This window comes from Pan troglodytes, chromosome 7 (genome assembly GCF_028858775.2).
Source record: "Pan troglodytes isolate AG18354 chromosome 7, NHGRI_mPanTro3-v2.0_pri, whole genome shotgun sequence".
Taxonomy (NCBI): Eukaryota; Metazoa; Chordata; class Mammalia; order Primates; family Hominidae; genus Pan; species Pan troglodytes.
In genome coordinates this window covers 141,559,326-141,586,815 of record NC_072405.2, presented here as the reverse complement: position 1 = coordinate 141,586,815, position 27,490 = coordinate 141,559,326, and the positions used below count along the sequence as shown (strand labels likewise).

At 38.2% G+C, this 27,490-nt stretch overlaps 1 long non-coding RNA gene across 1 annotated transcript; it reads right to left on the bottom strand.

The window, feature by feature from the left end:
• Window positions 1–16,495: 16,495 nt before the first annotated feature.
• On the bottom strand, window positions 16,496–26,606 carry LOC134810922 (uncharacterized). The gene is made up of 3 exons (XR_010159679.1): window positions 26,198–26,606; window positions 24,157–24,316; window positions 16,496–22,315 (listed from the first exon to the last, which is right to left on the bottom strand). It is a non-coding gene; the product is annotated as an uncharacterized LOC134810922 (long non-coding RNA).
• Between the last annotated feature and the right edge of the window lie 884 nt (window positions 26,607–27,490).

The following is a 27,490-nucleotide window of genomic DNA, read 5'->3' as shown; positions in this document are numbered from 1 at the left end:
TATATATTAGTATATCCATCCCTGCTCTCTTTTGGTTACTATGCTCATGGAATATACTTTTTCATCTTTTCACTTTTAATGTGTTTGTATTTTTGGATCTGAGGTGAGTCTCTTGCAGAAAGAAGAGAGTTAGGTCATGTGTTTTATTCATTCTCCCAATCTCTATGTTCTTATTGATTTAATTTGTTCTCATTTAAAGTAATCACTGATAAAGAGGATCTTTTATCATTTTACTATTTGTTTTCTAAATGTTTTATCACTTTTAGTGTCCCTCGTTGCATCACTGTCTTTTGTATTTAGTTGATTTCTTGTAGCAAAATGTTTAAGGTTATTTTTTCATTTCTTTTTGTGTATATGTTGTAGCTATTTTCTTTCTGATTACCATAGAAATTACATGTATCATCCTAAAGTTATAACTCTCTAACTTAAATTTATACTATCTTAACTTCCATAACACTCAAAATCTCTGCTCTTTTACAGCTCCATTTCTGACCCTTTCAGTTGACGTCACAAAATTACATTTTTATATATTGTGTGCCCAGAAACATAAACTAATAATTTAAAAAATGTGTTAGTCTCTTAAGATATGTAGAAACCAAAAAATGAAGTTACAAACCAAAGTTACAATAATACTAGCTTTTAGATGAATGTTGTTTAAATTGTATTAGTCTCCTAAATCATGTAGAAAATGATAACTGGAGTTTACCAATCATTTTAACAGTAATACTAGCTCTTATAATTGCTTGTATAATTACCTTATTGAGATCTTTATTTCTTTAGGTGGCTTTAAGTTATTTTTTAGTGTCCTTTCATTTCATCTTTCAGGACTCCTTTAAGCATTTCTTGCAAGGTAGGTCTAGTGGCAACTCTTGTTTATCTAGGAATGCCTTAATTTCTCCCTCACTTATAAAGGATAATTTTGCCACCACTTTGAGTATATTGGCCGACTGCCTTCTGGCCTCTGGAGTTTCTGATGAGAAATCTACAGATGATTTTTATTGAGGATCCCTTGTATGTGACAAACTACTTCTCTCTTGTTGCTTTCAAGATTCTTTGTTTTGTGTTTTGAAAGTTTGGCTATAATGTGTCTTGATGTGGGTTTCTTTAAGGTCATCCACATGGAATTTGTTGAACTTGAACTTCTTAGATGTTTATATTCATGTCTGTTATCAAATGTAGGAAGTTTTTTTTTTTTTTAACCATTATTTAAAAAATATTTTATCTTCCTTTTTCTTATTCTGGGATTCCCACAACGTGTGTGTTAGTCTACTTGATGGTGTCCCATATGTCCCCTAGGCTCTGTTTACTTATCATCATCTTTTCTTTATCTTTTTATACTTCAGACTCAATAATTTCCATGATCGTTTCATCAAGTGAGCTGATTATTTCATCTGCCTGCTCAAATCTACCTTTAAATTTCTTTAGCAAATTTTTCATTGTATTTACCGTAATTTTCATCTTAAAAATTTATTTTTTGTCTCTTTTTAGGTTTTCTATCTCTTTGTTGATATTTCTATTTTGTTCATACATTATTTTTTTGACTTTCTTTTGTATTCCTTTAGTTCTGTGAGAATTTTTAAGACAATTTTTTTAACATTTGCGTCTAGTAGATCTACCATGAGGATTTTCCAGAGGTATACTTTCCTGGTTACTTTTGTACATTTTGATTTTTTTTTTTTTGAAAACTGATCACCTGAATCTCATAGTATGAAAACTCTGAAAGTTAGATTCTTCCCCTTTCCTAGGATTTGCTGGATTTTGTAATTCTTCTCATTTTTTTTTTTTTTATTATTGTGGGCTTTGCCAATGATCAGTGTGAGGAGTAAACCTAAAGACTTTTCAGTACTTTTCTGAGCCTGAACCTTTCCCTGAGCATGCATAATCACTTCCTAATTTCTCCTCTATATGCAGTTGTTTCTTAATGTCCTAATTTTTAATGCCTAGTTCCCAAAAAGAGATAAAGAGAAAAATGAAGATGGGAAAGAGGTGTTGGCTCTTTTAATCCCTTGGAAGTAATTTTAATTGGAGCAGTAAAGGCAACAACAATGGCTGCCTGCCTCTGTATCTGCACCCCTGTGATCAGAAGCAGCAGTTAGCAATTTGAGCACAGAACTTGAACATTTGGAGAACAGGGCCCTCTTTGCCCACCCTGGCTCCTGCAATCTATCTGCAAGCTGCTCCAGAAATCTGTGCACAGCTGCCTGCCACCAGAATGGGGGTGGGTGGGGGATGCATAGCTGCCACTATGCTGAGTGGAAACTGAATAAAGCAAATACAACTTACTGTCCAAGGCTTCCCTTGGAAGTTACAAGCTTTCAATACACTACAAATTTCCCAAATAGTTATATCAGATGGATTCTGCCAGTGTGATTGTTGTCTTGGTGGAAAGAGAGGTTCCTGTGCTTCCTACCGTACCATCTTCCTTTTGATCTTAACTTAAAAAAAGAAACCTAGAAGGGTGTGCCCACTTGTTTCAGTATTTCTAGATCCCACTTTTGTCAAGTTTAGCATGGTATATTAGTCATCTAGGGTGACCATATCAAAATATCACAAACTGGGTGTGGCTTAATCGAGAAAAATGTATTTTCTCACAGCTTTGGAAGCTGGAAGTCCATGAACAAAGTGTTGATAGATTTGGTTGATGGTGAGGGATTTATTCTAGGCTTGCATATGGCCTCCTTCTCGTTATCTTCTCACATTGTATTTCATCAGTGTGTAGGTGAAGAGAGGGAGGTCATTGTTTTCTCTTTCTCTTCTTATAATGACATTGGTCATATTGGAGTTCAGCCCCATCCTTATTATCTCATTTAATTTTAATTACCTCTTTAAATGCTTTCCAAACACAGTCACATTAAAGGTTGGTGCTTCAACATATGAATTTGGTGGGGTGATGAGAAGGTGCACAGTTCAGTTTATAATAAATGGAAATAAAATTATTCATTTTCCAGTGTGTTTATAGTGATCAAATGCACAATGTGTATTTGTGTGACCGATAATCAGCTATCTTTCTTCTCCCATTAGTCACTGATGATGCATGAGGCTTAATCTGTAGTCCACCTACATGTTATCTATTAGCAGAGTCAGAGAAGAAAATAGTTACCATGCAACACTTCCCTAAAATCCTTAGCCCTCTGACTCACAGAAGCTTTTGAAGATGTTCATTCTAGGTCTTCTACAGTTTTGCGAGAAAGCAACTTGGTTTACCTTATTTGAAGGTTAAATCTTGAGGTCTGTCAAAATTAAAAATGTACAAATCAATTTTCCAAGAATTTTTTCCACAAATTTACTCTACAGAGAAGTTTCACAAGAATAAAAAAGGTGAAGCTACAAGATGATTCAATGTTGCATTTTTAAGTTATATTTTATTTTATTTATATAAAATTGATGTTTTGGAGTGTTTTATAAATTGTGACACATCACAGATTCATATATCAACTAATAAAGGATACTAATACTAAAAAATAAATAAAATAAAATAATAAAATAACATGCAACTGGAGAAAAAGGATGTTGATCAAAACAGGAACAATAAACTAAATCATGGGGCATACAAGGCACTTAATACCAGGTGGCCATCAAAAAGTGAGATGCAAATATGAATGATTCTATGTATATGTGTGATGTACATAAGTAAGAGTGTGTGTGTTCTGAGAAATACACAAGAAAGTGAATGAGATGACTGCTGAAATGTGGGACTAAAAGGCATTGTTGTAAATCCTTTCCTTCTATTTTATTAATTGTTTCCATTTACAATTATAATAGGAAAATTTAATTTAAAAAGAAGAATAAATTGATTAAAACTTTCAAAAAGTACATTATTTTAAATCTAAGTGTTTGGGAGAGAATAAAACATCCAGTGTATAGTAGTTTTTAATTAAATGTTTAATTCTGAGATTATTATAGATTTACATGCAGTTGCAAGAAATAATACATGTTATAAAACTATAGTACAATATCACAATCAGGATATTGAAATTTATAGTCACTATAACAGAACAGTTCCACCACCACAATACTCTTGTGTTGCCTTTTATAGCTACTGTCACCTCCACCTGCCTCCCCCAATTTCTGAACCCTGGTGAACACCAATATGCTCTCCATTTCTATATTTGTCATTTTGAGACAACCATATAAGTGGATTTACACAGTTTCTGAACTTTTGGGACTGGCTTTTTTAACTTAGCATAAACCCCTGGAATCCATCAAAGTCATTGCATTAATAGTCTGTAATTTTTATTGCTAATTAGTATTCCACGGTATAGGTTTACCATAGTTTGTTCAACCATTCATTGTCTGAAAGACATCTGGATTGTTTCCAATTTTTGACTATTAAGAAAAAAATCTATGAACATTCATGGACAAGTTTTGTGTGAACACATTTTTAATTTCTCTGGGATAAATGCTCACAAATGCAGTTGTTGGGATGTATGGTAGTTGCACGGTTAGTTATATAAAAAACTACAGAAGTTATATAAGAAACTACAGAAATGTTTTCCAGAGTGGCTGTAACATTTGAGACTCCCACCGGTAGAGTATGAGTGATCCTATTTCTCCACACCCTTATCATCATTTGGTGTTGTCAATATTTTTTACTTTATTCTTATAGATGTAGAGTAATAACTCATTTTGGTTTCAGTTTACATGTGATTAATGGCTAACAATGTTGAAAATCTTTTCAAGTGCTTTTTTTGCTATCTGTGTATTGTCTTCAGTGAAATGCTTTTTCATGTCCTTTGCCCATGATTTAATTTGAATGCTCGTTTTTCTTTATCATTGAGTTTTGAGAATTTTTAATTTATTCTAGCTCTTAGTCCTTTGTTGGTTATTTGATTTGCAAATATATTCCCTTAAATTGTAGTTTGTCTTTCATTTCTTTGATATTGGCTTTTGTTAAAGAAAAATTTTTAATTTTGATGAAAACATTTTATTAATTTTTCTTTTTATCTATCATGCTTTTGGTCAAATCTGAGAACTCTTTGCCTAGTTATAGATACAAAAGATTTCTCTCATTTATTTTCTTTGAAGTTTTAAAATTTTGTTTTTACATTTAATTCCATGATAAATTTTGAGCTTATTTTTGTATAAATGGGATGTTCAAGAGTAGATTATTATTATTATGTGGATGCCCAATTGCCCCAGCACTATTTGTGAAGTGGCTGTGTTTCTTTCATTGGATTGCCTTTGCATGACTGTCAAAAATTAGTTGTGTATATTTGTGTGGATCTATTTCTAGGTTCTCTGTTCTCTTCCATTGGTCTTTGTGTCTGTTCCTCTGCCAAAACCACACAGTCTAATGCCTATAGCCATATAGTAGGTCTTAATATTCAGTAGAGTGATTCTTTCCACTTCAACCTTTTTTGTCAGGATGGTTTATAAGCTATCCTTAAGCATATGCCCTTCCGCATGAATTTTAGAGTAAGCATGCTTTTGTATACAATTGCACTAAACCTATGGATCAATTTGTGGAGAATTGACATCTTTACTATGTTTAGGTTTCTCAATTCATGACACAATAGCTCTTCATTTATTTAGGTCTTCTTTAATATATTTAACAACATCTTATAATTTTCAGCATAAACACTGTATATGTTTCAAGCTTATTCCTAAGTGTATCATTTCCTTTGGAGTGCTTGTAAATGGTATGATCGTTATAATTTTGCTTTCCACATTCATTGTTAGTATGCAAAAATGTAATTGATTTTGTTGTGTATCCAGTGTTTTTAATTAAATTAACCAATAAAAATATCTCTTACTTTACAGATTCAGATGTCCTCACTCCTCCAAAACAGGAAAACCTGAATTCTAACGGAATTGTCTTGAATTTGAATTTCATTTCACAGATAATGCAGTTGGAACAAGGAAAGCTTTGCATTGCAGTAAGAAGAAGGTGAACTTTGAAGTCCAAGAGATGTGAGTATGGATTCTAGCTGGCCACATACAAGATTTGTGGCCAGGAGGAGGTTAATTAAATTATCTGAGTCCCATTTCTATAATAATAATAAAAATGACAGTGATAAGAGCTATTACAATGAAGCATTTCATGTAAGACAGAACTTGTTTTAAGAGCTTTCCATTTTGCTTGTTTTGGTGTGTGCTTTGTTTTGTTTTGTATTAGCTTGTTGCTAATCCTTTTGGCAGAAAATCTAAGCCTGAATTTATATGAAACTGTTTATCATTTATCTTTATTTCACCTATTGTGAAAGTTTTTGCTGTAAAAATATCAATGCTTTTGATTACAAGGTGCTTTTTATTACAGGTAAACTTACCCTACTGTGGAACCAGGTAGTCTAACCTCAGCTCATTCTTAGTCACCATGCTCTAGGTATCCTTAGGCTACATGAACTACTGCACATGAAAAGTCTCGGATAGAGTCCTTGGGGGGCATCTTGAAGAAATATTTAACTTCTCCTGAAGCTTTTCAGGGTCTGCATTCTTGGATTTCGAGGTATAATAGAGGTAGAGAAGTCAGTGGTTCATCACTGTTGGCACAGACTTCCACATCTGCCATAAAGGGTATTATCACACATTTCTGGAGACCATTCATGGAAGATGGTGTGATGCCTCATTGTCTGCAGCCTGAGATTTCTCCAAAGGTGTAGCTGAGTGATCCCTGTGACACTCTTTGGTTTAATGATGCTTAGTCATTACCACTTTCATTACAACTCTAATAGACTAAATATCATATCACCATTTAACATCTTTCCTTCAGTTTTTCATTCTGTATGGAAGCTGAACAGGATATATTTGCCCCCAAGCCTGATTGAAGTAATACAAAGCTTTATCATTTAACTTGGATTAAACTACTTTAGAATGAGTCTGATTATAAAACCACTCTCAGCTCATTAATTTTTGTGGCCAAGATGAATGATATGTCATAATGCCACCAACAAAGCTGGACTGGTCAGCATTCATATGACACCAATGTCACATTCCCCATACACTGCAAGGGTCTAGACTCAATGCCAGCCAAACAAGAAGGTTGAGCCACAGAAGCCACTGAAGGGCAAAATAAGTTTTCAAAATATGTAAGATGTAAAAATACAAGTAAAGAATAAGGGAGTTGGAAGAAATCTAATTGATCATTCGACTTTCTAATCTTAAAAATATGGAAACCAAGACACAACAACAAAAAAAAGGGGATACACCCAAGGTCATATAAGTGATTTCTGGAAGGATCACAGGCAGTTACATAAGCCATGAACTCTGAAAGCCATCCAAAATTAATAATTTTTAAAGGCAGATTGCATACCGTTGTTAATTCCATTTTCTAAAAGATTCATCAGCTAGCTTAGTATTTCATCTATATTCATCTCAATTTCCTTAAACTACACACACTTGAAATAAATCAGGGCCAATATTGTATGCTTATCTAGAAAATACCTTGTGAAATTGCTCTTATTTAATATTGCTGCTCCCTTCCATTTTGTCCTGTCTATATTAATTTTCCTCTATGTATTTCAAGAGAGAAATCCATTTCTGTGTCACTAAGGAACCCACTATAATTATTCATGTAATTACATATTTATGTATAACTGCTTCCATATTCTAGTTAAATGGTTTTAAATGAGCAGAGAATGAAAAAAGTATACATGATTTTCTATTATACCAAGAACATATTTTGCCCTCAATATGTATATGTTAAATTTAACAAACCAATGACATGAATAAATATCTGTAGGGTTAAGGTCATAAAAAAATAGCATAGTTTAGTAAAAACCAACCTTTCAGGGCAGACTATGCTTTGATAAAAAAGTGAGGCACAGAGCAAGAGAGAAGCTTTTTTACCAAGCTTGAAATTAACTTCTTTTGAACTTTTTCACTCAGACAGTAAGTAGTTACTGAGTGCCATGTGTTAGGCTTTTTATTTGCCAAAGATACAGTGTAGAAATAAAAACAGAGATAGTTTCTGCCCTCAAATAGCTTAATGCCAAGTGGGAAAAATTATTAAACAAAAATCTCACAAAGAAATATACATGTGTATAGTTCTGTGTAAGAAAAGTCCTGGGTCTGGGAGAATCTACCAGGCTGTGATGAAATGGGGACCAGAAGCTAACTGGTTATGTGGTCTAAAAGCAAAACAGTGTCATTGAAGGTTTTTAACAGGGTTGTGCCATAATACTTAGTATTTTGTTTCGTTTTATTTTCTGTGTTCTTGTTTTTGTTTTGTTAACACAGATTATAGTAATCAGTCATTTTAGTCTTTAAAGTTATAGCTAGGATGGTTGTGAGGTGGCCAGCCTTCACCATAAAGAAACACTGGAACCTGTGACTTATTAAGTACCCATTGCAAGACAACATAGCAATAGACAGTTTTTACCCTTGCATATTTAGGCTTATAAGAACAGATCAGTGGTACAATTTCTAGAAATGAAAATATTGTGTAGTGATTCACTCTTTCATGAATGAGAAATAAGGATTTGTTGTTGTCTTCATTTATTTGTGCTTCTGTAATAAAATATTTCAGACTGACTAATTGATAAACAATAGAAATTTATTACTTATGGTTCTGGATGCTAAGAAGTCCAAGATCAAGGCACCAATAGGCATAGTGTCTGGTGAGGGCTTCTCTCTCTTTCTAAGATAATGCATTGTTGCTGCATCCTCTGGAGGGTATGAAGAATGTGTCCTCATGTGGTGGAAGGAACTGAAAGGCAAGAGCATGCTCCCTCTAACATACAGCCCTTATAAAATGATGCTAACCCCATTCATGAAGGTGAAACCCTCATGACATAATCACTTTCCAAAGGCCACACCTTTGGGTATTACATTTCAATATAAATTTTAGAGGGGCACACCTTCATGCCAAAGCCCTTGTTATAAGCCACGGAGATTATGGACTGCTTATTACTGTAGCACAGATGACTAATATATATGTGAAATATAAACTGTTTATCAGTGGCCGCTAATAATCTGTTTTCAAAGTAAAATGTGTAATCTGAAGAAAATTCCTTTGTCTGAAATATAGTTGTTAAGATTCAGTTCTTATTTATCCCTGATATTTTTATTACACAATTTTTTCCTGTATAATTTTTTGTTAAGCTATTCATTCTACCAATTCACGGGACATGTGATTAACAGTTGACGAATCTTTCAAATGTCTTCAATACTTCTAATATTTAGATATGAGTTTTTCTATTTCTAATGTATTTAAGTTCATTATAGGGTAATTACAGACTTATTGTGGGAAAATACATTAATGTGTATATTAACCTTAGACGATCTGATATTATATCAATATTTAGTCTTTCTTTTCTACAATAGGAGTTTTTAATGAGATTTTCTCAAGCCATAATTTCTCTTTGTAATTTTCCCCCATATAATTCCTTTTTTTATTATTATACTTTAAGTTTTAGGGTACATGTGCACAATGTGCAGGTTAGTTACATATGTATACATGTGCCATGTTGGTGTGCTGCACCCATTAACTCGTCATTTAACATTAAGTATACCACCTAATGCTATCCCACCCCTCTCCCCCAACCTCACAACAGGACCTGGTGTGTGATGTTCCCCTTCCTGTGTCCATGTGTTCTCATTGTTCAATTCCCACCTATGAGTCAGAACATGCAGTGTTTGGTTTTTTTGTCCTTGTGATAGTATGCTGAGAATGATGGTTTCCAGCTTCATCCATGTCCCTACAAAAGACATGAACTCATCATTTTTTATGTCTGCATAGTATTCCATGGTGTATATGTGCCACATTTTCTTAATCCAGTCTATCATTGTTGGAAATTTGGCTTGGTTCCAAGTCTTTGCTATTGTGAATAGTGCCACAATAAACATACGTGTGCATGTGTCTTTATAGCAGCATGATTTATAGTCCTTTCGGTATATACCCAGTAATGGGATGGCTGGGTCAAATGTTATTTCTAGTTCTAGATCCCTGAGGAATCACCACACTGACTTCCACAATGGTTAAACTAGTTTACAGTCCCACCAACAGTGTAAAAGTGTTCCTATTTCTCCACATCCTCTCCAGCACCTGTTGTTTCCTGACTTTTTAATGATTGCCATTCTAACTGGTGTGAGATGGTATCTCATTGTGGTTTTGATTTGCATTTCTCTGATGGCCAGTGATGATGAACATTTTTTCATGTGTTTTTTGGCTGTATAAATGTCTTCTTTTGAGAAGTGTCTGTTCATATCCTTTGCCCACTTTTTGATGGGGTTGTTTGTTTTTTTCTTGTAAATTCATTTGAGTTCATTGTAGATTCTGGTTATTAGCCCTTTGTCAGATGAGTAGATTGCAAAAATTTTCTCCCATTCTGTAGGTTGCCTGTTCACTCTGATGGTAGTTTCTCTTGCTATGCAGAAGCTCTTTAGTTTAATTAGATCCCATTTGTCAATTTTGGCTTTTGTTGCCATTGCTTTTGGTGTTTTAGACATGAAGTCCTTGCCCATGCCTATGTCCTGAATGGTATTGCCTAGGTTTTCTTCTAGGGTTTTTATGGTTTTAGGTCTAACATTTAAGTCTTTAATCAATCTTGAATTAATTTTTGTATAAGGTGTAAGGAAGGGATCCAGTTTCAGCTTTCTACATATGGCTAGCCAGTTTTCCCATCACCATTTACTAAGTAGGGAATCCTTTCCCCATTGCTTGTTTTTGTCAGGTTTGTCAAAGATCAGATAGTTGTAGATATGTGGCATTATTTCTGAGGGCCCTGTTCTGTTCCATTGGTCTATATCTCTGTTTTGGTACAGTACCATGCTGTTTTGGTTACTGCAGCCTTGTAGTATAGTTTAAAGTCAGGTAGCATGATGCCTCCAGCTTTGCTCTTTTGGTTTAGGATTGACTTGGCAATGAGGGCTCTTTTTTGGTTCCATATAAACTTTAAAGTAGTTTTTTACAATTCTGTGAAGAAAGTCATTGGTAGCTTGATGGGGATGGCATTGAATCTATAAATTACCTTGGGCAGCATGGCCATTTTCACGATATTGATTCTTCCTATCTATGAGCATGGAATGCTCTTCCATTTGTTTGTATCCTCTTTTATTTCATTGAGCAGTGGTTTGTAGTTCTCCTTGAAGAGGTCCTTCATGTCCCTTCTAAGTTGGATTCCTAGGTATTTCATTCTCTTTGAAGCATTTGTGAATGGGAGTTCACTCATGATTTGGCTCTCCGTTTATCTGTTATTGGTGTATAAGAATGCTTGTGATTTTTGCACATTGATTTTGTATCCTGAGACTTTGCTGAAGTTGCATATTAGCTTAAGGAGATTTTTGGCTGAGACCATGGGGTTATCTAGATATACAATCATGTCATCTACAAAAAGGGACAATTTGACGACATTCAAATTCAGGAAATACAGAGAATGCCACAAAGATACTCCTCGAGAAGAGCAACTCCAAGACACATAATTGTCAGATTCACCAAAGTTGAAATGAAGGAAAAATGTTAAGGGCAGCCAGAGAGAAAGGTCGGGTTACCCACAAAGGGAAGCCCCTCAGACTAACAGCGGATCTCTCCGCAGAAACTCTACAAGCCAGAAGAGAGTGGGGGCCAATATTCAACATTCTTAAAGAAAAGAATTTTCAACCCAGAATTTCATATCCAGTCAAACTAAGCTTCATAAGTGGAGGAGAAATAAAATCCTTTACAGACAAGCCAATGATGAGAGATTTTGTCACCACCAGGCCTGCCCTAAAAGAGCTCCTGAAGGAAGCACTAAACATGGAAAGGAACAACCGGTACCAGCCACTGCAAAAACAGGCCAAACTGTAAAGACCATCGAGGCTAGGAAGAAACTGCATTAACTAATGAGCAAAATAACCAGCTAACATCATAATAACAAGATCAAATGCACACATAACAATATTAACCTTAAATGTAAATGGGCTAAATGTTCCAATTAAAAGACACAGACTGGCTAATTGGATAAAGAGTCAAGACCCATCAGTGTGCTGTATTCAGGAAATCCATCTCACGTGCACAGACACACATAGGCTCAAAATAAAGGGATGGAGGAAGATCTACCAAGCAAATAGAAAACAAAAAAAGGCAGGGATTGCAATCCTAGTCTCTGATAAAACAGACTTTAAACCAACAAAGATCAAAAGAGACAAAGAAGGCCATTACATAATGGTAAAGGGATCAATTCAACAAGAAGAGCTAACTATCCTAAATATATATGCACCCAATACAGGAGCACCCAGATTCATAAAGCAAGTCCTTAGAGACCTAGAAAGAGACAGACTCCCACACAATAATAATGGGAGACTTTAACACCCCACTGTCAACATTAGACAGATCAATGAGACAGAAAGTTAACAAGGATATCCAGGAATTGAACTCAGCTCTGCACCAAGCAGACCTAATAAACATCTACAGAACTCTCCACCCCAAATCAACAGAGTATACATTCTTCTCAGCACCACACCACACTTATTCCAAAATTGACCACATGGTTGGAAGTAAAGCTCTCCTCAGCAAATGTAAAAGAACAGAAATTATAACAAACTGTCTCTCAGACCACAGTGCAATCAAACTAGAACTCAGAATTAAGAAACTCACTCAAAACCGCTCAACTACATGGAAACTGAACAACCTGCTCCTGAATGACTACTGGGTACATAACAAAGTAAAGGCAGAAATAAAGATGTTCTTTGAAACCAATGAGAAGAAAGACACAACATACCAGAATTTCTGGGACACATTCAAAGCAGTGTGTAGAAGGAAATTTATAGCACTAAATGCCCACAAGAGAAAGCAGGAAAGATTTAAAATTGACACCCTGACATCACAATTAAAAGAACTAGAGAAGCTAGAGCAAACACATTCAAAAGCTAGCAGAAGGCAAGAAATAACTAAGATAGAGCAGAACTGAAGGAAATAGAGACACAAAAACCCCTTCAAAAAATTAATGAATCCAGGAGCTGGTTTTTTGAAAAGATCAACAAAATTGATAGACCACTAGCAAGACTAATAAAGAAGAAAATAGAGAAGAATCAAATAGACACAATAAAAAATGATAAAGGGGATATCACCACCGATCCCACAAATACAAACTACCATCAGAGAATACTACAAACACCTCTACACAAATAAACTAGAAAATCTAGAAGAAATGGATAAATTCCTTGACATATACATCCTCCCAAGACTAAACCAGGAAGAAGTTGAATCTCTGAATAGACCAATAACAGGCTCTGAAATTGTGGCAATAATTAATAGCTTACCAACCAAAAAAAGTCCAGGACCAGATGGATTCACAGCTGAATTCTACCAGAGGTACAAGGAGGAGCTGGTACCATTCCTTCTGAAACTATTCCAATCAATAGAAAAACAGGGAATCCTCCCTAACTCATTTTATGAGGCCAGCATCATCCTGATACCAAAGGCTGGCAGAGACACAACAAACAAAGAGAATTTTAGACCAATATCCTTGATGAACATCGATGCAAAAATCCTCAATAAAATACTGGCAAACCGAATCCAGCAGCACATCAAAAGGCTTATCCACCATGATCAAGTGGGCTTCATCCCTGGGATGCAAGGCTGGTTCAACATACGCAAATCAATAAACGTAATCCAGCATATAAACAGAACCCGCGACAAAAACCATATGATTCTCTCAGATGCAGAAGAGGCCTTTGACAAAATTCAACAACTCTTCATGCTAAAAACTCTCAATAAATTAGGTATTGATGGGACGTATCTCAAAATTATAAGAGCTGTCTATGACAAACCCACAGCCAATATCATACTGAATGGGCAAAAACTGGAAGCAATCCCTTTGAAAACTGGCACAAGACAGGGATGCCCTCTCTCACCACTCCTATTCAACATAGTGTTGGAAGTTCTGGCCAAGGCAATCAGGCAGGAGAAGGAATTAAAGGGTATTCAATTAGGAAAATTTTCCCCATATAATTCCTAAACAATTTTTTTGGTAAATGCATTACTATGTATTCCTTTAAATCAGTTTTATTGTTATGAGAATTAAGTTTTATTAATAAATTTTTTATCTTGTTATAGCTGAAGTGTAGAAAATGAACTGGGTAATTATTCTTTACAAAGCTACTGCCTTGAATATTTTTTGTTGTTTCTAATAGTTTTCAGATGACCCGAGTTTTCCTATCACGTTGCCTATACATAATAATAATTTTGTATTATGCCTTCAAATAGGAGTAACTCTAGTATACTTAATGTCATTAGAAGCAAATTCCCAGGGAATTTTGTCAAAAGTGGTAAACCAATTATCCTTGTCATTTCCATTTATTTATTTTTTTAAGAGATGGAGTCTCATGATGTTGCTCAGGCTAGAGTGCAGTGGTCCCATCATAGCTCACTGCAGCCTCAAACACCTCGATCAGCCTCTCAAATAGTTGGGATTACAAGCATGAGCCATGGTGTCTGACATTTTTTTTAAAGTTTGATAAGAATGTTAAAATAAAAATATTTTAAAATAAAAAATTTTTAAATTTTTTAATGATTATATGCTTATTTGTTTTATTAGAAATAGTTGTTGAATTTTCTCAAATCCTTTTTAAAAAATATTTATTAAGATAACATTTACATTTTGTGTAAGAACTATTTACATCAAATAATCCCAAACTCCATCATGCTGAAATGTTTAACAAGATTAATCTAAAACCTCTTAAAATTAGCTGATTGGAGCAGAACTTCATCTTAAACAGACTCTGGGAAAATTAGTAGCTTTCTTCCTTCTGTTTACCAACAATTTCTCCCTTCTCATTACCCAAATAGACACCCTGCTTGCTGTTTCTACTCTTAGATCCACTTCAAACAGGCATGACTGCCTTCATTGTGAGTGATTTCCCTTGATTATTCCAATTACTGCCTCATGGAAATAATTATATTAACATTTATGTTGGAATATTGTCCTCTTTTCCTATATATATATATATATATATATATATATATATATATATATATATTTTTTTTTTTTTTTTTTTTTTTTTTTCGAGATGGAGTCTCGGTTGGCTGCTCAGGCTGGAATGAGGTGGCGTGATCTCAGCTCACCACAACCTCTGCCTCCTGGGTTCAAGCGATTCTCCTGGCTCAGCCCCTAGAGTAGCTGGGACTACAGGCGTGCACCACCATGCCCGGCTAATTTTTGTATTTTCAGTAGAGACAAAGTTTCACTATGTTGGCCAGGCTGGTCTCAAACTCCTGACCTTGTGATCCACCCGCCTTTGCCTCCCAAAGTGCTGGGATTACAGGCGTGAGCCACCGCGCCCGGCCAACGTTGTTTTTTACTTCATTCAACATCCTCATTGTTTTCTTTCTTCTTCAAGACCAACCTTGTCCCCCAAGGAATGTAACGTCTTTCCTTTTTATCTTCCACCATTGCCTTGACCCTAGACCCATAATTTTAAATCTTTTTCCTTTGTTCACAAAGTATTACAATTTTAAAGTGCAATTATTTTGAAGCTGGAGGAAAAAAAAATGGCCTCTTTAAAATTAGAGGTCTAGATTTCTGGGGCCAATGCACTTACGTAGAAGGAGACATAAATAAATAAAGTGGCATTCCTATTGTCATGGTGCTTATGTCCTTGAGGGGAAAACAAACAAAAAGTATGGATCAGACGGTAAAAGGTGCAAAGAGAAAAACAAAGCAGAGGAAAGGACCATAGAGTGAAAAGGTGCTAGTGTTAGCCAAGATCTCTGTGAAGATAAACCATGCGGGTGCATAGCAAAAAAAAGCACACCGTGCAGTGGGAATAGATAATGCAAACACCCTAAGATAGGGTGTGCTTACTGTGTTTGAGGAACAGCAAGGTACTCCATAGCTGCGTCAGAGGGACAGTTGGAGGAGGCATAGGGGATAGGGCATGTGACTTGAGAGGTAGCAGGAATAAAGGAGACAATGGGTCATTTTAGCAATAGTTAGAGCTTTGATAGAGTGCAGTGTGCATTGGAGCATTTTGAGCAGAGGAGTGACTTAGGCTGCTCTGAGAAGCATAGACTACAGTGGAGCAAAAAGGAAATGCAGAAAACCCATTAAGAAGACTGTCGCAATAATCCAGGTGAGACATGATGGTGCTTAGACCCGAGCGGCAGCGACAGAGTTTAGATAAGTGATTGGATGCTGTGTGTATTATTTCAAAGTTACAGTTGTAAAATTTGCTCATGGACTGAATATGGGAAATAGAGAAATTAGAGGAACCGGTTACTCATAGTGTTTTACCTGAGCAAATGAAAGAAGAAGGTTTCCTTTTCTTGAATGGATAGGTATATAAAAAATAGATTTTTTTGGTGAGGGGTGGGGTGAAAAGAGTTTGTTTTACATATGTTAAGGTTGTGATTCTAGAGGAACATCACACTGGGGCTGCCAAATAGACAGACAGTCTGATATACATGTAGAATTAAAGAGGGACGTCAGAGCAAATATATTAATTTGAGAGCCATCAGAAGAATATTGATGTTATTTAAGGCTGTGGCATTGGATGGGTAAATCTAGGGTGTGTGCACTGATTGCAAAGAGAAGCCAAAGGGCTGAGTCCTAGGACATTCAAATTAAAGAGGTCAGGAAGATGGAGAGCACACAGAAAAAGTAAAAAAGAAGGAGCAGTCAGCAGGTGAGAAGTAAATCCAGAGGCAGTGGGACCCAGAGGCCAAGCAAAATAAAGGTTTCAAATAAGCAATGGAGACATGGAGTTCTCAGAAGCAGCACCTTGGTGAGATGCCTTTCACAATTTTAATATTGTAATTGTGTTTCTCTTCCTTTTTGTGCTTAATATAATCAAGAAAGTAAAATTATTCATCAAGTAACTCACAAGCCACATTTTTAAGAGTTAAAGTGGAGCCTAATTGAAAATATTTTTGCTGGGCAGTTAGGAAACTAAGTTATAGCCCTTGGTTTGGACAAGCCAGGTTTCCTCTTGTGCACTTTTGGACTCACCATGTAGATAGCTCTTCTCTCAAAGAATGAAGACATAAAAGTGGGTGATATCCAAGCTCCTAGTAGGTAACATAACGACTAGTCTACTGTAAGTGCCCAATAATGACTGAGTAAATGAATGAATAAACAGGCAAATAAATGTTCTTTCCAGCTCTAAGATTTTATTATTGGCATTGCAACTCCCTTTCCTGTTAAGAAACATGGGCAGGACTGGGGTGAAACCACATCAGCAATTGCAGCTCTTTTTCATTTATTCCTAGTGGCTTGCCTATAGAGACACTTAATTATTTATACTGCCTTTAGGAAGCGCAACTGGGCTCTGCTGCTGTGGATGCCGTTTCTGTTATTATTAGTCTCAGAGCTATTTCTTATTTCCTCCAGCACAATGAAGGTGGTGAAATAAGTAACCACACTTCCTTTTCCAAAGCCGCTGAAGTGCTCAGCTCAGCAGTAGTCAGACTCCTCCAGCATTTAATGAGAACTATGAAAGACCTAATTTCCTTTGTTGTCCTCAGTTCCCTTGACCTCAGATAATCAGATAAGCAGCAACACAAGAGGACCGGTGAGTTATTTCAATGGTTTCTCTCCAACATTTTTTTGTTCATGTGCAATCTGAGCATGACTATGATCTGTTGTTGTTGCTGTTGGTTAGCCTTTTCTCAAAACTGACTAGGCTGTAGCATTCCACTACTTTTCTGAAAAAAAAAAACAAAAAAAACAAAAAACGAAAAACAACCATTCAGCACCTGCTAGATATTTGTTGCTATAGGGCTAGGAATCTTCATTTTGTTACTTCCTTCTTGCCTCTTTCCCTACCCTTTTTTTCTAAAACTTTTGTTCCACCATTTTCTTATTTTCTTTTGATCAGAACACCAATTTAAACTATGAAATACACTAAGGCCTCAAAATTGATTAATAAATGTTAACTTCATGGTTCAATGCTATGCACAGTGTTTATAAACGTTAGACCACACAGTCCCTGTAATGGAGATAAATGTACTCCAGTTTAAAAGGAAATGTCAACATATCTGGTATTCAGGTGCAGTGATCATTATTTGATAAAATATTTAATTGACCCAGTATCTGTTGAGAACAAAATTCCACATTGACACTAATTGTAAATGGTTGGCACTCTATGGGTTCATGGTTTAGTGAAAGAGGTTTACATATAAGTGTATTCTGTTGCAAAGTTGACAGACACCAGTGTAGATGTGTAAAACAACGTGGATAGTGAGAGTGAAAAATATTTTATCACAGTTAGATCTTCAGTTAGAATGTGAAGCAAGGACATAGTTTCAACAGGCAGGTATGAGTTTGTGAATTTTCAGTGATAGACTAACTTAAAAAAATACCAGCGTGATAGGCATAGAGGGAAGGTTTTTGAAAAGACATATCATCCATGAACACATGTTTTTGTAGCAAGTCACACATTGGCAAAAGTGAGCAAGGCCCAGAAGATGCAACATTCAGGCTGAGCAGTATGTACGGGGGTAAAGAGGAGTTGGTATTTCCTGAGCACTCACTGTGTGTTATCTTTATTTAAGACTAAGGAAAGTGATATGGGGAGTTTATGTGATTTAGCCAAGGTCACAAAGTTAGTGGTTGAAGCATAATTCAAACACAGCTTATAGTTTTTCTAAAGACTATAACTAAAAATGTGTGTGCTAGCACTAAATGTATGTAACTAGTTACTTAGCACGACTGACTTTTAGGATCAAAAATAAACAATTATGTACAACTATACATCTCTGTCTATGCAGAGCAAATACTGAACTGAATTAACTATCTGGCCAATCAAGGAACAAGCTTGATCATGCTCTGTCTCCCTCAGTATCCTAGATCCAACTACCTGAAATCACCAGTGAATGAGATTTTTGAAGTCCTGTACTATTTACATAATTGAGATCTTGCTTTTAGTGAGAAAACACTGATTTTAGTAGATTCAGTGTGTTCCATAAAAGCAGAGGTAGGCTCCAGTGCAGCCCTCAATTCCATGATCTCTTATAAAGGTCAGGGAGAAGGAAGAACATCTAGCATCAGGAGGCAGGCTGACTTGGAACAGAACAGAAGGCTGGGAGCTAAGGAGGATCTTCAGCAACTATCATAAATGCTACTAGTGCTTGTGGTTTACCATGATTTGTTCCCTTCCGTATGGGTGTAGGTAGTTTCATGCACGTCCGTGTGAAGAGACCACCAAACAGGCTTTGTGTGAGCAACATGGCTGTTTATTTCACCTGGGTGCAGGTGGGCTGAGTCCGAAAAGAGAGTCAGCGAAGGGAGATGGGATGGGGCCATTTTATAGGATTTGGTTAGGTAAAGGGAAAAGGGGGGTTGTTCTCTGGCGAGCAGGAGTGGGGGTCACAAGGTACGCAGTGGGGGAGCTTTTGAGCCAGGATGAGCCAGGAGAAGGAATTTCACAAGACAATGTCATCAGTTAAGGCAGGAACTGGCCATCTGGATGTGTACCTGGAGGCCACAGGGGATATGATGGCTTAGCTTGGGCTCAGAGGCCTGACATTCCTGTCTTCTTATATTAATAAGAAAAATAAAACGATATAGTGGTAAAGTGTTGGGGTGGTGAAAATTTTTGGGGGTGGTATGGAGAGATAATGGGCGATGTTTCTCAGGGCTGCTTCAAGCGGGATTAGGGGCGATGTGGGAACCTAGAGTGGGAGAGATTAAGCTGAAGGAAGATCTTGTGGTAAGGGGTGATACTGTGGGGTTGTTAGAAGAAACATTTGTCATTTAGAATTATTGGTGATGGCCTGGATATGGTTTTGTATGAATTGAAAAACTAAACAGAATAAGAGAAGGAGAAAAACAGGTATTAAAGGCCTAAGAATTGGGAGGACCTAGGACATCTAATTAGAGAGTGCCTAAGGAGATTCAGCATAGTCCTGTCAGCAAAGATTATTTATTTACTTCAAGAGATAAGAGTCGCAGTTTGGGGATAGCACCAGGAGATATCAGCTGTGATGGCTTGGAGAAACAGTGTAAACCAGCAGTGTAAACAAGAGCAGGGCATGTATGAGTAGTTGAGAATGGTGAATAGGAGTATGACTAGACAGAAGATAGTAGGGATGACAAGTTTTTTTGGGGCATAGTTCAAGTTGGTCTGGTGTCTGGAATGAGACTGGGGCCTAATAAAAAGGAGAATCTATACAGGAGCTCAAATGGGCTGTACCCTGTAGCATTCTGAGGACAGGTCTGACTTCTGAGAAGGGAAAGTGGTAAAAGTATTGTCCAGTCCTTTTTAAGTTGGTGGCTGAGCTTGGTGAGGTGTGTTTTTAAAAGACCTTTAGTCCGTTCTACTTTTCCTGAAGACGGAGGACCGTAAGGGATATAAAGGTTTCGCTGAATACTAAGAGCCTGAAAAACTGCTCGGCCGATTTGACTAATAAAGGCTGATCTGTTATCAGACTGTATAAAGGTGGGAAGGCTAAACTGAGGAATTATGTCTGACAGAAGGGAAGAAATGACTGTGGTGGCCTTCTCAGACCCTGTAGGAAAGGCCTGTACCTATCCAGTGCAAGTGTCTACCTAGACTAAGAGGTATTTTAGTTATCTGACTTGGGGCATGTTGAGTAAAGCTAATTTGCCAGTCCTCGGTGGGGGCAAATCCTCGAGCTTGATGTGTAGGGAAGGGAGGGGGCCTGAATAATCCCTGAGGAGTAGTAGAATAGCAGATGGAACACTGAGAAGTTATTTCCTTGAGGATAGGTTTCCACGATGGAAAGAAAATGAGAGGTTCTAAGAGGCGGGCTAGTGGCTTGTACTATAGCATAGCCTGCCTTTGCTGGTGTGTGGCGATTAGGCCTGGTGGAACTGCCATCAATAAATCAAGCGTGATCAGGGTGAGGAACAGGAAAGAAGGAAATATGGGGAAATGGGGTGAATGTCAGGTGGATCAGAGAGATACAGTCATGAGGGTCAGGTGTGGTATCAGGAATAATGTGGGAGGCCGGATTGAAGTCCAGGCCAGGAACAATGGTAATTGTGGGACTTAACAAAGAGTGAGTACAGCTGAAGGAGCCGGGGAGCAGAAAGTATATGCATCAGGTGTGAGGAAGAAAATAGATTTTGGAAGTTATGAGAACTGTAGAGAGTGAGTTGAGCATAGTTTGTGATTTTTAGGGCCTCTGAAAATATTAAAGCAGCGGCAGCCACTACATGCAGACATGAGGGCTAGGCTAAAACAGTAAGGTCAAGTTGTTTGGACAGAAAGGCTACAGGGTGTGGTCCTGGCACTTGTGTAAGAATTCTGACCGCACTACCCATGCCTAGGAAGGAAAGGAGTTGTTGTTTTGTAAGGGATTGAGGTTTGGGAGATTAATCAGACATGATCAGCAGGGAGAGCACGTGTATTTTTATGAGAATTATGCCGAGATAGGTAACAGATGAGGATGAAATTTGTGCTTGACTGAAGTAATGGGGGCTATCTGTGAAGCCTTGCAGCAGTACAGCCCAGGTAATTTGCTGAGCCTAATGGGTGTCAGGGTCAGTCTAAGTGAAAGCGAAGAGAGGCTGGGATGAAGGGTGCAAAGGAATAATAAAGAAAGCATGTTTGAGATCCAGAACAGAATAATGGGTTGTAGAGGGAGGTATTGAGGATAGGAGAGTATATGGGTTTGGCACCATGGGGTGGATAGGCAAAACAATTTGGTCGATAAGGCGCAGATTCTGAACTAACCTCTAAGCCTTGTCTGATTTTAGGACAGGTAAAATGGGGGAATGGTAAGAAGAGTTTATAGGCTTTAAAAGGCCATGCTGTAACAGACGAGTGATAACAGGCTTTAATCCTTTCAAAGCATGCTGTGGGATGGGATATTGTCATTGAGTGGGGTAAGGGTGATTAGGTTTTAATGGGATGGTAAGGGGTGCATAATCGGTCACTAAGGAGGGAGTAGAGGTGTCATACTTGTGGGTTAAGGTGGGGAGATACAAGGGGAGGATGGGAAGGAGGCTTTGAACTGGGGGAAAAGGCAGCAATGAGGTGTGGCTGTAGCCTAGGAACAGTCAGGGAAGCAGATAATTTAGTTAAAGTATCTCAGCCTAATAAGGGAGCTGGGCAGGTGGGGATAATTAAAAGGAGTGCTTAAAAGAGTATTGTCTAAGTTGGCAACAGAGCTGGGGAGTTTTAAGAGGTTTAGAAGCCTGGCCGTCAATACGCATGACAGTTATGGAAGCAAGGGAAACAGGCCCTTGAAAATAAGGTAATGTGGAGTGAGTAGCCTCTGTATTAAGAAGGGGACGGACTTACCTTCCACTGTGAGAGTTACCTAGAGCGTCTGTGATGTTCCTGTAGGCTTCTGAGGCGATCGGGCAGTGTCAGTCTTCAGCTGCTAAGCTGAGAAGATCTGGGAAGGAGTCAGTCAGAGAGCCTTGGGCCAGAGTTCCAGGGGCTCTGGGAGTGGCTGCCAGGTGAGTTGAACAGTCTGATTTTCAGTGGGGTCCTACACAGATGGGATACGGCTTAAGAGGAATCCTGGGCTGTGGGCATTCCTTGGCCCAGTGGTCAGATTTCTGGCACTTGTAGCAAGCTCCTGGGAGAGGAGTTTCTGGAGGAACCCTTTGCAGCTGCGGTTCAGGCATTTGGAGTTCTTGTGTGCTGTAGACGTGGCTGGGGTTTGTCTCAGTGGAGGCAAAGAATTGCAACTCAGAAATATGTTGCTACTTGGCTGCCTCTACTCTATTAATTGTACACCTCGAAGGTGAAGTTAATTAAGTCCTGTTGTGGGGTTTGAGGGCCGGAATTTAATTTTTGGAGCTTTATTTAATGTCGGGAGCAGATTGGGTAATAAAATGTATATTGAGAATAAGATGGCCTTTTAATCTTTTAGGGTCTAGGACTGTAAAGCGTCTCAGGGTTGCTGCTGAATGAGCCATGAACTGGGCTGGGTTTTTCATATTTGATGAAAGAGCCTAAATGCTCACTGATTTGGGAGAGTTCTGATAAAGAAAAAGGAGCATTAACCTTGACTGTGCCTTTAGTTTCAGCCACCTTTTTAAGAGGAAATTGCTGGGCAGGTCGGGGAGGGCTAGTCACGGAATGAAACTGTAAGCTGGACTGGGTGTGAGGAGGAGAGGTGATAAAAGGATTATAGGGTGGAGGAGCGGAGGCTGAGGAAGAATTGGGACCTAGCTCGGCCTGGCGAGGAGGGGAGAGGTCAGATGGGTCCGTAGAAAAGGAAGATTAGAAAGACTCAGCGATGCTTGGGGTTGGGACTGAGGGGACAGGCGGGAGGAAAAGAAGGAGGATTTGGGATGAGTTGCATTGGGCACAGAGACTAGGAAGGGACCAATGTGTAAAAGAATGCCTGGATGTCATGCACCTCAGACCATTTGCCTATTTTACAACAAGAATTATTTAGATCTTGCAGGATGGAAAAATTGAAAGTGCCATTTTCTGGCTATTTGGAACTACTGTTGAGTTTGTATTGGGGTCAAGGGGCATTGCAGAAGAAAATAAGGCATTTAGGTTTTAGGTCAGGTGTGAGTTGAAGAGGTTTTAAGTTTTTGAGAACACAGGCTAAGGGAGAAGAAGGAGGAATGGAGGGTGCAATGTTGCCCATAGTGAAGGAAGCAAGCCCAGAGAAAAGAGAGAGTAGAGACATAGAGGGAAGGGGTTTGGGGGTTCTTACCTTCCAGAAAAGTGGGAAAGGGGTCAGGGCGTGGAAATAAGGGATGGGGCGCAGAGATAAGAGGCCGGGGCATGGAAATAAGGGATCTGGGTGCAGAGATAAGAGGTCGGGGCATGGAAATAAGGGATTGGGGTGCAGAGATAAGAGGTTGGGGTGCAGAAATAAGGGATTGGGGTGCAGAGATAGGTTGGGGTACTTGCCCCTCCCCTAGAAAAGCGGGACTTGCCGCTAAGAGTGAAGGAGAAGGGATTGGGGGTTTCTTGCCCCCCAGAAAGGTGGAGAAGGGGTAGAGACATGGAGAGAAGGGGTTGGGGTACTTGCCTCTCCCCCAGAAAAGCAGGACTTGCCGCTAAGGGTGAAAGACCAAGGCAAGCATCCCTGCATGGTCTGACACCTCTGAAACCTGGATGAATAATCTGAGAGGCGTCCCTGAAATGATTAAACACCAAGGGAAGGCTGCCTTCCCAGTCCATGACTGGTGCAGGAGTTTTGGGTCCATGGATAAAACATGTCTCCTTTGTCTCTACCAGAAAATGAAAGGAATTGAAATTAAGAGAAGGGAGAGACTGAAGTGTGGCACCAAGATTGAAAGGAGAAAGAGGTTGAGGGATAGTGAGGGAAGTTGGAGAAAAGAGTAAAAAGAGGCTGCTTACCGGATTTGAAATTGGTGAGATGTTTCTTGGGCTGGTCAGTCTGAGGACTTGAGGTGGTAGGTGGATCTTTCTCATGGAGCAAAGATCAGGAGGACAGGGGATTGATCTCCCAAAGGAGGTCCCCCGATCCGAGTCATGGCACCAAATTTCATGCATGTCCCTGTGAAGAGACCACCAAACAGGCTTTGTGTGAGCAATAAAGTTTTTAATCACCTGGGTGCTGGCGGGCTGAGTCTGAAAAGAGAGTCAGCGAAGGGAGATAGGGGTGTGGCCGTTTTATAGGATTTGGGTAGGTAAAGGAAAAAGGGGGGTTGTTCTCTGGTGGGCAGGAGTGGGGGTCACAAGGTACTCAGTGGGGGAGCTCTTGAGCCAGGAGAAGGAATTTCACAAGACAATGTCATCAGTTAAGGCAGGAACAGGCCATTTTCACTTCTTTTGTGGTGGAATGTCATCAGTTAAGGCAGGAACCAGCCATCTGGATGTGTATGTGCAGGTCACAGGGGATATGATGGCTTAGCTTGAGCTCAGAGGCCTGACAGGTAGAAAATACTGACTTCCAGAGATATAAGGATTAGGCTCAAAAGGCAACACTTAGCTGGAGTTTAGAGGCAGGAATTAAGTCTTAAAAACAGGTGATAGAAAGGGAATCATCAGATTAGGAAATGAATAAACAAGTCTCTTGTTTGGTTAAGAATTCCTCAGCTGGAGAAAACAATCCCAAGAATTAGGAATCTGGAAATTAGGCCCAAAACAGACTTAGCTAAAGCAGGATTGATTTCAACAGTATGTAAAAACAAGGCCCCTGAAATCTCCATCTTAACTGATACTGTTTGGTATAGGAACAGAGGACCACATGCCTTTAGCTGCAGGGATGAGAAAGGGCTAAGAACCATACAGAGTCTGATATTAGCATAAAGAAAGATTTTTCTTAAGCATATTTTTGGCCAAGCTGGTATCAGTGGTTTTGAAGATGAATGATTACTATTTATCATAACCCCCATGCATGGGAGTTCCAATTTTGGCTCCAACATGTAAGAGCTTCGAAGTTCTTACTCCCATGCCCACAATAAGAAAAAGCTGAAAATTCTGAAAAATTACTTTTGTTTTATGCTACTTATCAGAAAACTGAGGTCACAGGGCAAATTGCAATCTGAAATCTAGAGACAGGTACAATCAGAAAAATACAGCAACAATGGAGCAGAATGTAATAGAGCGATATACCCTGTAAAGATACTGAAATTGCAATTTTAACAAACTGACGGAGGCTAACTGTATAATAGCATGAGAGGGAGAGCCTTTTGGGGACCACAGTTTTAGGAAATCCCATATTTGCATGGGCTCTATTTCAAGGAATCCTATCATATCCTCAAAGTAAAGATCCAAGAAAGACCCTTTCCTGGCTGTGGCATAGAATAGGGAAGAATCAAAATTGTGAAACACACCCAGAGTGTTCTCTACAACAAAGAGCTGCCCTCCAGAAGAAGAGAATGTGGAGAGATGTATTTCAGTTTAAGAAAAGGCGTTTTTCTCAGTCTAATCCACTCTTCTCTTCCTGTCTCACACATGAAGGGAAAAATATAGCCAACAGGTTTTGGGGACTTCAAGGAAATGCAGTGGAAATGTTGCAGCTAGAAAGCAGGGGAGGAAATGCTATACCATTTGAGAAACACATAGGAAGGCCTCAGCCCTGAGACATGTGTCCAATAAAAGACTGAGATATTATTAGAAGATTATAGAACTGTGAGAAACTTTGGAATACCAAAAGGAAAAGAAAGACAGAACCAAACAGAAAAAAAAAATTTGAAGTAATAACAGCAAAGAGCTTTCCAAAATTAATGAGACACCAAATCACAGATATAGAAAGTTTAGAGAACCCCAAACATTGAAGTAATAACAGCAAAGAGCTTTCCAAAATTAATGATAGACGCCAAATCACAGATACAGAAAGTTTAGAGAACCCCAAGCATAATAAAGACAAAAAGCAACAACAGCAGCAACAAAACAAACACCACCACCAACAGCAAATACATACTCTTCTTACCATATTCATACTGCAGAAAATCAAAGTCAAGAGTGTCATGTGCATCCATGTAAAGGGACCACCAACAGGCTTTGTGTGAGCAATAAAGCTTTTTAATCACCTGGGTGCAGGTGGGCTGAGTCCTAAAAGAGAGTCAGCAATGGGAGTTAGGGGTGGGGCAGTTTTATAGGATTTGGGTAGGTAGTGGAAAATTACAGTCAAAGGGGGTTGTTCTCTTGCAGGCAGAGGCAGGGGGGTCACAAGGTGCTCAGTGGGGGAGCTCCTGAGATTCATTGTCCAGGAGAAGGAATTTCACAAGGTAATGTCATCAGTTAAGGCAGGAACCGGCCATTTTCACTTCTTTTGTGATTCTTCAGTTGCTTCAGGCCATCTGGATGTATACCTGCAGGCTTGGGCTCAGAGGCTTTACAAAGAGAACACCTTGAAAGAAGTCAGAGAAATAAAATACCTACTTATCAGGAATAAGAATAGGAATAGCAGACTTTTTGTCAAAAACAATGCAAGTGGAAACAAAGTGGAGTGAAATATTTAAAGTGTTGAAAGGAAACAAAACACCAGCCTAGAATTCTATATCCAGTGAAAATTATCCTTCCAAAGTTAAAGAGAAATAACAAATTTATCTGACAAAAGCTGAGTGAACTTGCAACCAGCAGATCTGCTGTGCATGACATTTAAAAGGTCTTTGGAGGGGAACATCACACACCAGGGCCTGTTGGGGGGTGAGGGCCTAGGGGAGGGATAGCATTAGAAGAAATACCTAATGTAAATGACAAGTTGATAGGTGCAGTAAACCAACATGGCACGTGTATACCTATGTAACAAACCTGCACATTATGCACATGTACCCTAGAACTTAAAGTATAATAATAATAATAATAATTAATAATAATAAAAGATCTTTGGGCAGGAGGGAAATGATGTCAGAAAATTGGACTTACATAAAGAAAGGTAGGGCATCAGAGAAAGAATAAATGAAGGTAAAATAAAATATTTTATTTTTTAGTTTTAATTGATATGAAAGGTAACTTTGTTTAAAGCAATATTAGTAACAATGCATTAAGCGATCATAACATAAATAAGTTAAAGAAATGAAGCAATTCACAAAGGACAGGAGGGAGGGATTGAGAATATTATTATGAGGCACTTGCATTACATGTGAGGTGATGTTGTGCTATTTGAAGTTAAATTTAGATTAGTTAGAAATGTATATTGGAAACTTGAGGAAAAGTAGTAAGTTTTTTGTTAGTAGCATTACTGATATGCTGAAAGGAGAGATAAAATGGAATTATATAA